The sequence below is a fragment of the Lissotriton vulgaris genome, chromosome 6, assembly GCF_964263255.1.
Source record: "Lissotriton vulgaris chromosome 6, aLisVul1.2, whole genome shotgun sequence".
Classification (NCBI taxonomy): Eukaryota; Metazoa; Chordata; class Amphibia; order Caudata; family Salamandridae; genus Lissotriton; species Lissotriton vulgaris.
The window spans coordinates 1,400,067,948-1,400,084,094 of record NC_141694.1 but is presented as its reverse complement, the minus strand read 5'-3'; positions in this window follow the sequence as shown (position 1 = coordinate 1,400,084,094).

The following is a 16,147-nucleotide window of genomic DNA, read 5'->3' as shown; positions in this document are numbered from 1 at the left end:
TTCCCTTCCCCTCCGTAGGGAGATGTGTTGTAATCTCTCTTCTCATTTTCCCCACTCTTTTTCCTTCCTCTCCTTCCCCTTGGTAACTTCCCCCTCTCCCCTCCTCTACCTTCCTTTTGGATTGTTCCACTACAGTTCACATTGGAATGTTGGATGTGCTGTCAGTTGCGGAGAGTGGATGACAGAATAAAGATGTTTGAACTTACCTGGCCTCAGAGTTCATCTTCATTACAACAGTACCTTTCTTGTCTTGTTCTCTCTTTTTATTAATGGGGTCGATGATGTCCTTCAGGCTGACGCTCTCATTGTCGGCGGACGTTCGTTTCCTGTGTTGTTGTATGCAACGACGTTGTGCTGATGTCAAGGACTCCCATCGACTTGCAGAGACTAATGGACACATTCGCTGATTTTATGGACCCCGGAAGAATGAAGAATAACAACACTAAAACATTTATGATGTCAAGCGAGGAAAATGCAAATGTATAGGACCTTCCATAATAGGGGCTCTCCATTTGAGAAGGTTAACTCATTTTGTTATTTAGGAATTATTTTTCCAGTAATGAATCATGGTCCCAACATGTATAAAATGCCCGATCGAAAATGAGCAGAGTCTTAGAGGGAGTCTTTGGATTTTCCCATAAACTTGGTAGCCTTTCTGTTAATGAAATAATTAATAAACACAAGGTGAGGGCATTGTCGGCTGTCAAGTACGGTGGAGGCCCTTGGGGCTATACGCCATGTGTTCCTCTCAAGGTTGAGGAGAAGGTCTTTCTTAGGCATCTGCCATGTAGTCTGGCCTCCATACTATCTGTTATTGTTCATAAGGAGATGGGGATATCCCGCATGGAGGACTTACTTTCGTTGAAGCCTATATTACTTAGGCATTCCATATGTACAAAAGCTGAAACAGCTTTAACAAAATCAATCATCTTGGATTGGTTAGCACTAGACCATGTTTTAATATTCCCTGGCTCTCTTACATCAATGAAACTTTTAAATCAATATTTGGTCTCCCTTTGCCCCATGATCCACATAGTATGCTTGCTTTCCATAAGAATGAGGTTAAAGCCTCTTTCCTAAGTGCTAGAAAGCATAGCCCTTGTTGAGTCAAAGAAATCTACTGTTGTTTCTTACATGTCAAATGCTTTCCAGGCCAGTTACCAACCATGTTTGTCTTTGGTGACTAATAACCAACACCGCTTCATTTTTACTAGGCTGCAGTTGGGCATAGTGCATTTACTTGTCGTCTTCCCCATCATGAAGCAATGGCCTATGGAAATGGTCCCATGCCATGTGATGGTATTTCGAGGCAGAACACTCAGCACTTTCTTTGAATCTGTAGCTTTTTTGATGGCCGAAGGAAAAATGACTTAAAACCGTTCTTCCTTTGCAAATAATATTAGGGATTATTATGCTGCTTTATGATATCTCTGTGCATTTCTTTGCCTTAATATTGCTTCTTGTCAGTCAGTCAGTCAAAGATCTTTATTCGGAATTAAAAACATCCATAAAAGTACAAACAGAATGCAATCAAAAACAATACAGTACAAATAATGACATCTGGGAAACAAATCTAAGACCGATCAATCAATATCAATTTCAATTCACATCTACTTACAGATTGTCCCTCCTTGCTAAAACAGCTTTATATACAATAAAAATTGAGTTCGAACAAACAAACATAATTTAAAAAATGGATGAATAGTGACATCGTCATTAATAAGTCCACGTTGGCCCGATCGGGGGTCCATACCGGCGCCCCTGGCGACCCCGACAGACATGAACGCCCCTATCCTCAGAGTCTGTGCTCTACTCTCTAACCCCCCCATCTACCGGGTTGCCGCGGAGTCGCCGTGGCACCGGGAGGAGAGTTGGAGCTGTTTCACTGGAGGGCCACCGGGACCATACCTTTGAAGGGGTGGACGGACCCCTGGAGGTGAGTGCCCCCCCCGGGGGGAATGAAAGATGTGGTCCCGCCATGGGACTGACTGTCCAAGTCCAGTGACATTGGGAACTCCGACCTGTCTGCGGACACTGACACTGACTCTGACTCCTGGTGCCCTTATGGCCCAATGCCCGTGGAGGGGAGCCGCCACGGCTCTCTTGGCGTAACGAACTACCTTGTTCTATCCAAGTGCTGTATTTAGTCATCCCCCCATTGAACTCACGGATTGATTGAGCTCGATAGAGCGTTTGGGCGGCGACTCGTTTTGTTGTTGCCCTTTTGGTATTATGTTTATGTTCAAGTTCTTCATTTTGAGACTAGTGTTGGCACTGAAATGCAACAGCGTGCATCCTTAGGTCTGTGGGAGAGGGCGGGGGGATAAATTGTTCATTGCTCGCTGCTGCTGTGCGGGTGCGGGCGGGGCGGGTTGGGGGCCGGGGGGGGGGATGCGTACTTGGGCGCAATGAATACTGTGATGGCTACGATTAAATTTTGTACCTGGAATGTTAGGGGCATGCACACACCCTCGCGTAGATACCAGGTGTACTCATATCTTAAAAGACATCAGATCCAGATTGCACTACTGCAGGAGACACACCTGGTCGCTGCTGAGGTGGCCACACTTCACCGTAGGTGGAGGGGACAGATAATAGCCACAACCTTTTCAGCATTTGCGCGAGGGACCCTGATCTGGGTTCGGCCCGGGGTTCCGTTTGCACTGACACACAGCAATATTGACACTGAGGGGCGCTATGTCTTCATGCAGGGCAGACTAGACAGGCAACAGATTGTCATAGCCTCCATATACGCACCTAATGTAGAACAGGGGAAATTCTTCACGCGGTTATCGGCAGTAATTGCGACCTGGCCAGACATACCCCTGATGATGGGCGGGGATTACAACTGCGTGTTAGATGCCTCCCTCGACCGCTCGTCCCCCCCAGCGGCACTCGCCCCAGTGCAGTCAACCTCCAGGGCCCTACTTGACTGGGCAACACAGTGGAACTTACGAGATGCCTGGCGCGTCAGAAACCCCACCGCCCGGGTGTATTCCTACTACTCGGGAGCCTACTCACTACATGTCAGGTTGGACAGATACATGATGTCCCGTGACCTGATTCCCTCCGTGACAGACACTGACTACCTAGGACGGACGCACTCGGACCATAACCCACACACGCTGGTCTATGGATGGAAGCGCCCGAATCCACCCGTACCTACATGGCGCTTGCAACCGGATCTCCTGCTTGACACCACATTCCGAGAGGAGATATCCGGGAAGATCTTACAATATTTCGAGGACAATACTGACTCGACCTCCTCCCCGAGAACCGAGTGGGACGCCTTCAAGGCGGTGACCCGGGGAAGCTGCCTCGGTGTACAGCCGGGCCTACGTAGACAAGTGGAGAGAGAATTGACGCGGGCGGAGGAGGAACTGCTAGATAGGGAACAGGAGGCAACGGGGGCGATGATTCCCAACTGATCTCGGCTAGGGCAGACCACGCTGTATTGATGGAGCGCCTAAAGAACATTAACTTCGCAGCACACTCCGCGCGCACCCACAGCGCAGGTGACAAGCCCGGCAGGTTACTGTCGTGGTTGGTGCGGCAAGACACACAATCCGCATCGGTCCTATCAATCCGTACGGTCCAGGGCGTTGAGGTTTACACCCAGAAGCAGATCCATGAAGCGTTCACATCGCATTACAAGTCCTTGTACAGCTCACGGCTGCGGGCCACAGTGGTGGAGATCACAGACTACCTAGCGACACTGCAGCTCCCGACAGCCACTGCTGCCCAACAAGCGGAGCTGGGTGCCGCACTCACCGGCGAGGAACTGCGGGAGGTGATTTTCTCCCTCTCCAATTGCAAGGCGCCGGGCCCTGACGGACTCCCGGCGGAGTTCTATAAAGCCTACTCGCTGGTGTTAATACCGGAACTGCTGAAAATGTATAAGGCGGCGTCGGAAGACGCTGAACTCCCGGCGTCCCTAAATGCAGCTAACGTGGTCTCCCTGCTGAAACCGGGTAAAGAAGCGAACGAACTCGGCTCATACAGGCCGTTAGCGCTTCTCAACACCGATTACAAAATACTTGCAGCGGCGCTGGCCCGGAGGCTTGCACCACTGGTCCCCACTCTGGTACACTCTGATCAGAATGGCTTCGTACCCACCCGGAGCACGTCCTACAATCTACGCCGCTTTTTCCGAGTCCAGCGATATGCAATCCCGACCTGGCCACGCTCGGGGTGCATCGTGCTTGATCTGGAAAAGGCGTTCGACTCGGTGGAATGGCCATATCTCCTCTGAGTCCTCGAGAAGTACGAGCTGGGCAATGCCTACGTCCAGATGGTGGGACTCCTCTATCGAGCGCCCGAAGTCCGGGTCCGGACTGGACGGTTGTTCTCCGACAGGATCCGCATCGGGAGAGGTACCAGACAGGGCTGCCCCCTCTCCCCTATATTATTCGCCTTGGCGATGGAACCACTGGCGGAAATGCTCCGGAATCGCCTGGGGCATCCCACTAGCGGATGGCATTCACTCGGTGTCTCTGTATGCCGACGATTTATTGCTATATGTTAGAGACCTCACGCGCATTCCAACGGCGATCACGGACATCTTTGGGACATTTGGAGACATGTCAGGACTCCACGTTAACTGGGCCAAGTCGGGAGCCTATGCATTCGATGGCGAGATGCCACAGTGTGATGTGCGCATGATGGGTGAGACGCTCCGATGGCACCCGACGGTATTCAGGTACCTAGGGATCTTAATTTATCGGGACCCCGTGGATCTCCTGGAGGGAAACCTAGTGAGGGCGATATCCTCGCTTACGGCCCAGGTCACGTTTTGGAACTCCCTCCCACTGACTGTGCCGGCTAGAGTGGCACTAACCAAGATGATAATGCTTCCCCGGCTCCTCTATTATTATACTAACCTGCCAGTGTATGTGCCGGCGCGCATATTTAAGGGATTGGAAACCCTCACCAGACGCCTCATCTGGAATAAGGGGAGACCCCGGGTGGTACTGAAGACCCTATACGCAGCCACAGACGCCGGAGGCTTAGCGGTTCCCGATCAGGAGCTCTATTACTTAGCAGCACAGCTGCAATGGGTCGCCTACTGGCTGAGCGGTAAGAACCTGATGGACACGGCCACCGCCGACACCATCCTATCTCCCGTACAGGTGATAACGCTCTTCCACCCCCAAACACAGGGCCGACCCCCCACGCAGGTCCATGTGGCGGTAGCAAAACGGTGCTTCGCACGGAGCCTCAAGCTCACCAAACATACGGTGCCCTATGCTCCGAACCTACCTCTACTGGGGACTCCCTTGGGCGCTGACACGTTGTCCTCGACCGAGCTGCGCAGCTGGACTGCGGCAGGCTTGGACGACCTGAGCGGCCTGTATAGCGACGGAGAGCTGCTGCCCTTCGAGGCCTTGGCCGCGGACACAGAGCTGCCAGTGGGTCAATTCCTGGCACACGCCAGACTCCTGCATGAGCTGACGAAGACATGGGGTGACCTTAGCCATGAGCCGCCCACTCATCTGCTCATCCAGTACTTGCATGTGATGGGCGATGGGTCCCACATTGTGCATTGGCTTGCACAAGCCCTACACAGTCATACTCAATTTTCCTCTCGGAGACTGAGGGAAAAATGGGCGAACGACCGAGGCACAGACTGGACGGACAAACAGTGGGCCACTATATTAGCAGGCACCAGAGTTATCCCCCGCAACACGCGATTCAAAATGATCCAATATCACATCATCCACCGCGCATATCTATCTCCGGACAAGCTGAATCGCTACTTTGGACTCACTTCGTCGGCGTGTCCCAGATGCGGCCTCCTGGACTCAGACTTCCTGCATGCACTCTGGAGCTGCGCTCATCTCACCCCGTACTGCTCGGCGGTCACGGACATGTTGACGGCAGCAACGGGCGTCACCCTCCCCAAGATGTGGGAAGTATGCCTATTGGGACTCTACAAGAGAACCAAGCAGACCAAACTACGGGAGCGTTTTTGGGACTTGGGCCTCATTACGGCCAAACGCCTTATCACCAGACGATGGAAAAGCGCTGCCCCGCCGCGCCCTGCGGACTGGCGCCGCTCTCTTGGCAACTGGGCTCGTGCGGAGAGTGTGTCTCTACACAGGGAGGAAACCGCTGGCCTACGGAAATACCCGATAGCCCAAGACTGGGATGCTACCCTAATCGCTTATCACCGAGCGTGCGCCCAAGCCGGCATTGAGTGCCGTCCCGACACGGAATAGAGGGGGCCCAATCACTTGCTGCCCACACCTGGCACAGGCTCCGCCGCCACCCCCCCCCTCGCCCCACCGCCCCACGCGCCCCCCCCGCCCCGACTCCTGAGGCCTTACACGACAGAGATGTCCCCTGCCGCTCTCCCCCCGCCTTTTGCCCCCCCCTCCCCCTCGCCCTGCAGCCGCAGCGACACCGCCTCTTCAACTGTCCCCGCCCCTGCGCGACCCACACAGGATGCACCACACACAGCTAGAGTTTTAGATACACTACCACCCACGCAAATGCAAGTCCAACAGTTATTGAAATGTTTCTCCCTCCCCCTTGTATTATGCTACCCAGTTATATCTTTTGGTTTACACAGAGGCTGTTCATACTGTACTCATGATACTGCTGGATCCCCCTTCCCTGTTCACGTTTCGCATGAAGCAGACTGGATGCGTCCGTGACCAGGAAACAGGCACCCAGCGACCCATACGACAACAGAGGGTATGATACCGCCTCTACCCGCTGCCGTACTGATCAGGGAACTCGACTCCAAACAATGACTGTTGGCTTTCGTGACCACGCTGGTCCTTCTGCAGTGCTACGACCTGCGAGCACTGCATCATGAGACATTTCCTGGCACCGTCACTTATGGACTAATGCACTTCCATCAGCTAATGTTTATTTTTACTCTTGTATAACCGACATGTCAACATGTGCTATTTGCTGAGTACCGTTTGTGACAATAAATCATTGTTATGACATTGTATGAATAACTACTGGCTTATCTGTGAAACTAAATAAAGTTTGGGACCGTTGGTCTTAAAAAAAAAAAATTAATAAGTCCACGTTAATAATTTAAAAAGAAGCAAAATGTGCAAGTGAGAAATTTTAAAGTGCATAAGAGAGTGCATGTGCAAGTATTATGCATCGATATGTAAAGTGGCTCGTGATCTAACGGCAGCTTTGAGGAAGCAGCTCACCCTGAATATTACTTCATCCGATCCCAGTAATAAAAAAGACCTCATTGCTATTTTAAAGCTAGTCAATTCATGTTTTCTACAGTAAGGCATTAAATAATGAGCGGAAAGCTTTTGTAGAAACCACAGAAGAATAAAAAGTGCATAAGGCTCTGTTTCATGTTAGGGTTACATGGGCAATTCAAAGTTTCTAGGTGTTTATTGTAACCCAAGGGGAAGTTTAGTAAGTTTACTATACTGCCGTCTCGGAAGCGAAACAGTAAGCTCCTATTCCATCTGCCAAGATGCAAGCATAAATACCTGTGTGGAGGGCCTGGATGTTTAGTGTGAGGTTCAAAGTGGCCCATATATTTTATAACAGTGCATTTAGCCAGGTTCTTCCTTTCCCGCTCTTCTCTATACAGATGACATAGTGCCCTGAGAATAATGGTCTTATGGGAGTGAGTTATTAAACTGGGTGTAGTGAACAAAAAACCCTGCCCTACACTATCAAGGCAATCTTTTACCTCTTTTAACCATGGTATGTTGTGTGCCCTATCACATTTTAAACAGTCCAAAATTATATCACGGGTCAAAGTGGCAGCCGGGTTAATCCATATCTTTAGCCAGAAGAGTGCTGGTCTAGATCTAACAAAGTCTTCTATGTATGAGATGTTTAGTTCATTGTGACATACATAGTGAGGGGAGCAAATAACCCCACCCAGCACCTTCCGGCAGAACCTATTTTCTTCCGTTTGGATATGTGTACAGTTTGTGTAACCCCAAACCTCAGCGCCATAAGTGCCTGTTGGTATACATTGGGTTTGGTAGATCTTAACTAGTGGTGTGATTACATCAGCATAGTTGGGATGTTTCAAAGAGGTAACACAATTTATAGCTTTACCCAACTTATTCCTAGCATAAGATACATGTGCATGCCACGAGCCAGTATTTGAGAATAGCAACCCCAGGTAGGGAAAAGTGCAAGTGCTTTTCAAAACATTTGACCCTGATTTAATCTCTGCAATTTTATAATTTTTGGGACCACAACTCATGATTAAGGATTTTTTAAAATTAGTGGTCAGGCCTAAGTCGGCCATAAAGAGTACAAATCCTGAGATTAAAGTGCGAAGTGCCTTTGGAGTGCGGCCCATCAGGACCGCGTTGTCGGCGTAAAGAAGGGTAGGTATAGGGACTCCATTTATATGGGGTACATCTTTTGTTAAAATACTCAGTGAGCCGCTCAAATTATTAATATACAGGATAAACAGGAGGGGGGCCAGCACGCACCCCTGTCTGACCCCCCTACCTATGCTAATGTCGCCAGAGACTTCGCCAGATTGGTTTATACGCACACGTGCTCTTAGATCACTATGTAAAAAAGCTAAAAAGTGGACCAAGTAAGCATCCAGACCATAATCAAGAAGGGTGGACCATAGGCGGGAACGGTTAACAAAATCAAATGCAGAACTTAAGTCCATAAAACCAAAATATAGAGGGGATTTCTTAGCAATATTATATTTTGCCATAATCAGACTCAGGTTCAAGCATTGTTCCACCGTACCAACATTGCTACGGAAACCGAGCTGGCTGGGATGTAAGATCTTACTCTCATCTGCCCAGGTTCTAATCCTTTTAAAGATAATCCGCCCCAGAACTTTCAAGGTGTTATCGATTAACGAAATGGGGCGGTAACACCCAGGATCCATCCTATCGCCCTTCTTAAAAATGGGGACGATTGTACTACAACACCATGTTGCTGGAATTTGTTCATTTGTTAAATTATTAAAAACATTACATAGTAGTGGAGCCCAAAATTCTGGCTCACATTTTAGCTGATCAATTGAGAGCCCATCAGGGCCGGGCGCTTTGTTTCCTGCGCTTTCGGATATGGCATCCTCGATCTCAGACACAGAGATGTTAAGGGGGCTTAAAAGGAGGAAGGTTGAAGCGGGGTTGTCCGGTGTGGCATAAATTTTAGCAAAATGTTCAACCCACGTAGGTCCGGTGATGTTACAGTTAATTGCCGTTAAATTTGAACCAATAGATCTTATCTTCTTTACCTCCCTCCAAAACCCAGTGGTGTCTTTCAATTCGGCCGAGCGTGCCAAGGAACCCCAGTGGATCTTAAGCAGTTCATTTGATCTGGTTCGTAGGGTAAATTTGTACTCCGCTCTAAGTAACCTTATTTGGGGGATGTCCCTGAATTCGGCTTTTAGGGCAGCTCTCAACTTCCTATTTGCCTTTGAACAGGAGGCATCAAACCATCTAGGTGTTTCCTCAGCTTTACTCGAAGCAGGTCTGGAAATCTCACCTTTTATTACAGAGCAGAGTTCAGTAAATGATGTAATTATATTACCTCCGTGGCCATCACTAGTAAGACAATTTTTAATCAGAACTGGATGTTTTTTAATGATTTTTCCCAGGATTCCCCTATTATCCACGCCCCTCCAAATTACCCTCAATTTATCAGTAGAAACCTCGAGGTTTCTTGCACCTATTCCATTTCGTGAACACTTACCCCTCGGAAGTAGTAGGTGAATGACAATAGGGTAATGGTCGCTATACACTTTACATACAACTTCAGCCTTTGTTAAAGCATTTGCGACAGGAGGTGAAACAAAAACGTAATCAATTGTAGTACCGCTCCCATGGCCAATAAAAGTAGGAAATGGGGCGGCGCTAATTTCTGTGCCAACATGTTCCATACAGTTTACAAGGTCTCTAGTGGCAAGGAGATTTGACAGTTCTGTACCCCTTCTACATGGGATATTTCTCGAGTGTATATGGGCATTAAAGTCCCCTCCTAGACAGATACCGTCAAATTTCCCGTATTTCTGTCCATCCATAATCCCATCAATAAAATCAAATAAAAGAATAAAATTGCGATTAGGTTGGGACAAAAAGTCATTATTATAGAAATTGATCAAGCATAGCCTTGTCCTTTGGGTATATGATAATGCCATGAAACTTGGGCAATTAGTTTGGAGTAAGTCGATTTTAACTTCTGCATATATTTTGACCCAGATAGATAGTCCCCCACTGGGGCGGCCAAAAAGGGGGATCGGAACGATCCTATTATAACAGCTATATCCCTCAAACAATAAATCATCAATACACCAGGTTTCTTGAAACATTAATATATCATGGCAATTGACCCAGTCCTTCCAAGAGGTAATTGCCATCTTGGCCTTCAGGCCGGCGATATTCCAACTGAGGATTGACAGATTCTTATCTAACCTCAGGCAAGGACCCTGTTCAATTCCTGGGGAAGATGTTGCTGTGATATGCCCCTGTTGTTCACACGATGTTTTAGGTGCAAAAGTCTTGGCTATTTGCGGAGGTACCTTAGATAATATTTCCACGGTCTGGTCAGGGGCAAGACACACAGAAACAGGTTCTACAGTGGTAGGGGACAGTCAGTCCAATGATCCCATATCATGGAACACTAAGAACCTGTTGTGCAATGGGAATACAGGTGGGGGCTGCATCATTTTGCGTGGGGGACGATAAAAATAATTTAACGGTAGGGGGGTCACCACAGTAGATGGTCCATGTTGAACAAAGTTTTCATTCAGCAGAAATTTTGCAGTGCCCGGGTTCCTGAAGTTGATTACAATACAGTCCCCATTGATATTCTTAAAAAGAGGACCTACCCAGGTTACTCGACGTGTGGATATGATCTCTTTGGAGATATTATAACCCACCCCCTTATGTTTCGTTAACCAGTCAATGCACTTGTTATGCAGTTGAACCCACGATTCTCCTTGCCCTTCCCTTAGAGGTGGGATGCCAGCCAGGACTAAGACGTAAGGACACGCCTCAGGTGGAAGGTGTAAGGCAGGGCCTTGATGTTTGACAGGCCTGGTGTCTTCGTGTGGGGTCTTATTGTGACGCTGGCTGGAGCTTGTAGAAACCTTCTGTGTTGTAGTGCCTGTGCCAGGGTTACTTTTATGACTTTTCATAGGGGCACTGGTAACTGCGTTGGGAGGGGAGGAAGAGTTAATCATGGGATCAAAGGCGCTGGTAACAGTATTAGAAAGCAGAGGAGATTTAGACGCAGAGTTAGGCGGATTACTTCCTCTTATGCTTTTGGTCACCGCAGATGTTTTAATCACTGGTGGGTTTGTAACAGCCTGTGGTTCATTAGACCTGTTGGTAATTTGATCACTACTGTTAAGCGCACGACTGGTGGATTCCAAGTCTTTTAGCAGACGTTCCACTCTTAATTTATCCAAACATGCTATACCTTTTCTCTTGGCATCATCATTTTTGATTAAGTTTTCCAGCCTGTCGAGTCTTTTAAAAATATTATTAAATTGTTTGATCATTTGACCTTCAAGTTGTTTAAAAATTGTAATCGTGATGGTCTCAATGAGATTCCCTTCTGATTTAGAGTAGTAACTATTTGTATTGGGGGACTCAGTCTGAGTGGAAATAGATATTAAATTTGAGACGTCGTTATTTATTACTACAACATCACCCGGATGAGATTGGTCCTGCACGGGTACAGTCTGTTGACTTTGTTTCTGTTTCTTACCCCTGCTCCACATACTTTGTGGTGTTGGTTGGTTTGCGCTCCTGAGGGGCTGCTTCCTTTTATTGTAGGTTAATTTCACTGGGCCCCTTTTTCGCTTGGCTCCTGTTTTCTCGGTGACCTCAATAATGACCTCAGTACTTGGCAATGAAGAGGCAGGGTCTGGAGCTATATATGTGACGGTGTTTTCGTCATCTAGGGCAATGGGCACACTGACAGCAGGATGTGATGGTTTAACCACGATGACTTCAGGGGTTATGTGCATGTGCATGTTTCCATTTAGACTGCCTGTTACACTTAAGTGATTACTGGTAGTAAGTGAACCCATTGAAAACCTCCTCTCAGTCTCAACAATCTCATTGAATGCAGTGTCTATCAATGTCTCAAAAGATGTAATGAGTGAGGCAGAGGTATCAACACCCTGGGTAAGTACATCGGTGTTGTTTCTAATAGCGTTACATTCGCCCATTGTATTATCCAAGCGGGACGCTTACCTTCGAGGGGAATGTTAGAGGGGTGGCCCGCCCGACCACTGATGACCTCTGAGGGCCTCAGAGGGCCCGCCTTTTGCCCGGGCTTCGCCCGGCGCCGTCCGCGCGCGTCCGCGACGCGGAGGGGACTCCCTGTTTAAGTAGCGCCTCCGGGCGCGCTGCGTCAGGAAGTGGCCAGCCGGAAGTCGTCGCACTGCCCTCTGGGAGCTGTAGTCTCCAGCCGCCACGATGGCGTAGTGCGGCGAGACCACAGCGTCAGGGCCCCAGGTGCGAGGTGGCGTCCGGCGGCGAGATGGTCTCCAAATGGCTCCGTGTGGCAGGTGAGCAGCAAGGTTTTCTCCCCGCTCCACCGAGGGGACTCCCTGTTTAAGTAGTGCCTCCGGGCGCGCTGCATCAGGAAGTGGCCAGCCGGAAGTCGTCTCACTGCCCTCTGGGAGCTGTAGTCTCCAGCCGCCGTGATGGCTTGGTGCGGCGAGACCACAGCGTCAGGGCCCCAGGTGCGAGGTGGCGTCCGGCGGCGAGATGGTCTCCAAATGGCTCCGTGTGACAGGTGAGCAGCAAGGTTTTCTTGCTTCTTAAATTTGGGGCACAATTCGAACTAGGAAAATTATGTTATTGTAACTTGTAGTATGAGGACCACCTGGGATTTTTAACTGTTTAGTTCCTGATATTGTATATTGTATAGCTTTTTTTTATTTATTGTTGTATTTTATTCTCTGTACTTTAATGGACTTCTTTGATTGTGCCCAATAAAGATTTAAATCGAATTGATTACATTTGTAAATGTAAATGTGTTTCGATTTATATAGCGCACTTTAACCCAGGGGCCTCAAGGCGCTTGCTTAGGGAACCCGTCCTGGTATTCCCCTGTGAGATACCCCGGCCAGGTATCCACAAGGTGAAAGCCAGGCATCCCGCCGCGAGGGGCCGTAGTGGAGATTAAGCAAGCTATTGCCCAGAGTCGCAGAGTGTGACCCCGTGAGTCGAGTAGGCACCAGAGCGAGAATTGTCGACTCCGTGGAATTTTTGAGCCCGAGACCCGTCGAGGCGGGGAATCGAACCCTGGTCCACGGCCGATCTCAGCTTCTGGGTCTGCCGCCTCTAACCACTGAGCCACGCTTCTCCAGATTTACATTTGTTAGATATCTGTCCCTCAAAAGTGTACCTTGACTACCTCACAACTAGTGAGATATACCTGCCCTTCAATATTTGTATTTGTATTTATTTGTAAACAAAGCATTTCTACTGGACAAACACAGTATGTTAGATCAAAGAAAGCAGAATGAATCCATAGCTCAGTGGAGGTGACCATTGATGAATGGGACAAGACAATGACAGTACAGTGTGCATGGCATGCAGTACATACCGTGACACTTTTCTTTTACACAGTATTTGTTTTACACAGTATTTACAATTTCAAGCACAGGTAAAGAAACTGGTTTGCCCAGAATCACATAATGTTTGGTCAAGTGCCAATGCAAGCTGAAAACAAAGCAGAGTTGAGGACCCATGTCTCCAAATCACAAGGTCAGCATCTTATCCACTAGACATACCCATAAGAGCACTTCTCCCATGCCTTAGCACTTAAGGACAACGTGGGTTTGTTTTATCAACTGCCTAGTACCATTCTTGTTAGCCACTAGTGCTGCAGTCATATACAATAGAAGGGATATTAAAGGTGCTCAACCTGTACGATCATCCTTACTGTTGGTCAAACAGACATTAATTGTTTCGTGACTCATTGTCTTCCTTATTCATTTGTTACTTGGAGGATAATGGAATCTGCTGGAATGAAATGTGTGGAATACATAAAGTGCACCAGCATCTGTGACTCAAGGGATGATGTATTTTATTTTATAAAGTTTCGTCCTGGCCATTGGACAGAAGTGACACCCATAACCAATAACTATCCCAAAAAATTAACTTGCATGATGTCATCCAAAAGGTTGTGAAAGAGGCAAGTCAGTTGTTTTAGTTTCTTGAAAGTTAGCCTTTATTTTTAGAGATGGAACAACATGATCTCAACCATCTAGAAGAGAGATTTCTACTCCGTGCACATTCAAAACTGAATTAGTTCAAGGTGCTTTCAAATGTGAGGATCAAGGAAAAGAAGGCACAGTGTAGGACGTTATTGTCTATAGTCACACAATTTGGTCCAGCTCCAATGTTGGAATTTAACCCAGGTTTCCCGATTAGACTTTGTGCAACTCAGATCATGAATTGGTATCATGTTCTTCCCCCCCTTCTGCCTTGATGACAATTTTACGAGTGACCCTAGAGGCAAATCAAATATGTAAGGACCTTTTCATTGATATAGATGGAGCATTAGTATGGTCTAATAAATTATATACTAAAGAGGTTTTTGTACAGTGCACACCCTGAACTGAATTATTTCGAGGTGCTCTTAACTGTGATCATCACTGAAAAGGAGGCACGGCAAAGAAAACCAGTTGCCCGTGATCACGTATTTTTTTGGTCCATCTGGAAAGCCGAGATTGAAACCAGGGTCTCTGGGTCATGGCCCTGCAACACTTTTTAGCCCTCATCGCACACAAGCTTCTGAGTGGCCTGGGCATGTTATGTGGGTTTATTCAAAATATCCTTTGTGTTTTTCATAAGCTGGGGCACCCCTTTTTCATAGAACAGGTATACAGTGTGCCAAAATGGTGCAAGCTTCCCTCCTTCAGAGGACATATACAGCTTGGGCAGCAGCAGCACAGGATTTCTCACAATAGGACCGGTACAAATCAGGCAACAGCAGTGCAAGGTTTACTTCCTCTCTATAGCAATGCAGTAGCAAAGCAAGCTTCCCTCTCTCACATAAGGAAGTAAATAAATCTTCCATTCCCCATAGAAGAGATCCAGCAACGTAGACCTATTGGTAAAAGTTTAATCTCTCACAGAATATGTACAGTTAAGTATCAGTGACATAGTTTAAAGGCAGATCCCTAGAGCACGTACTTAATTCACTAAGAGGTAAGTATAGGTGGATGATTGATTAAATATGTGAGTTCTGATACTATTTTCACTCAGGGGATATTCACCATCAGCATCCTGAAAGTCCTGCTGCTGTCACAAAACAACAATTGCACTCAAGGGACTGTAATATTAAAGAGGTACACATCTGTAAAAAGGTTTTCCTGGCAGTGACGGGCAGTGAAAACTGACTTCTTATTCCGCAGATCTAAATTAGGTGGGTGGAATTAGAAGTCAACCACAAATGGCACTTACTCCATCTGGCTGTCGGAGGAGGTTTATTCTCAGCGGAGACAGAGTAGTCTCCACCATAATTAAACCAAAGGCTCACCCACATCTAAATTGGGCAGGCGCACCAGATTGTTAAGGGTGTGGATACTCTGTTGCTGTTGCAACAGAGTATCAATACCTCCAAGATGTAAATCAGCCTGCAAATATCCTGTTGTGGCTAATAGTCAACAGTAACATCACAGCATTTTGTGTTGTATAACCAATAAAATAAATGTAGTAGGGTGTAGCATCAACACTGACGAAAACATTAGAAAGCGTTGGAATCATCTCAGCCAGGATGCCAAAGATAAAGATGTCCAAAGTTAAAATGAAACTCACGCTCTTGGTGACGTGTGACCTACGAAGCACAACCACACCAGAGGAGTAAACTGCATTGAAGATACTCCTCTGCATCAGTCGCGGCTGGTGCAAGAAATCGGTGGAGTCGAGAGGGGTGGAGGGGAAAGTCGACAGACGACGGAATAGGTTTTATTTGTTTATTTAATGTTAGCTATTCTGTCGTCTATCGACTTCCCCCCTCCTACCCTGCCTCGTCCCAACCGTCTCACCACCCCACCATGCTTATCTGCACCGGCCGCCGCTGCTCTGCATGCAGTGTTTGCTGATATCATTTGAACTCGGACTGGTTCAACTTGCCACAAAATACCTCGACAGCCACACTTGCAACGGTAGAGGCAAAGTAAGTGAGCCATGTATGTGAT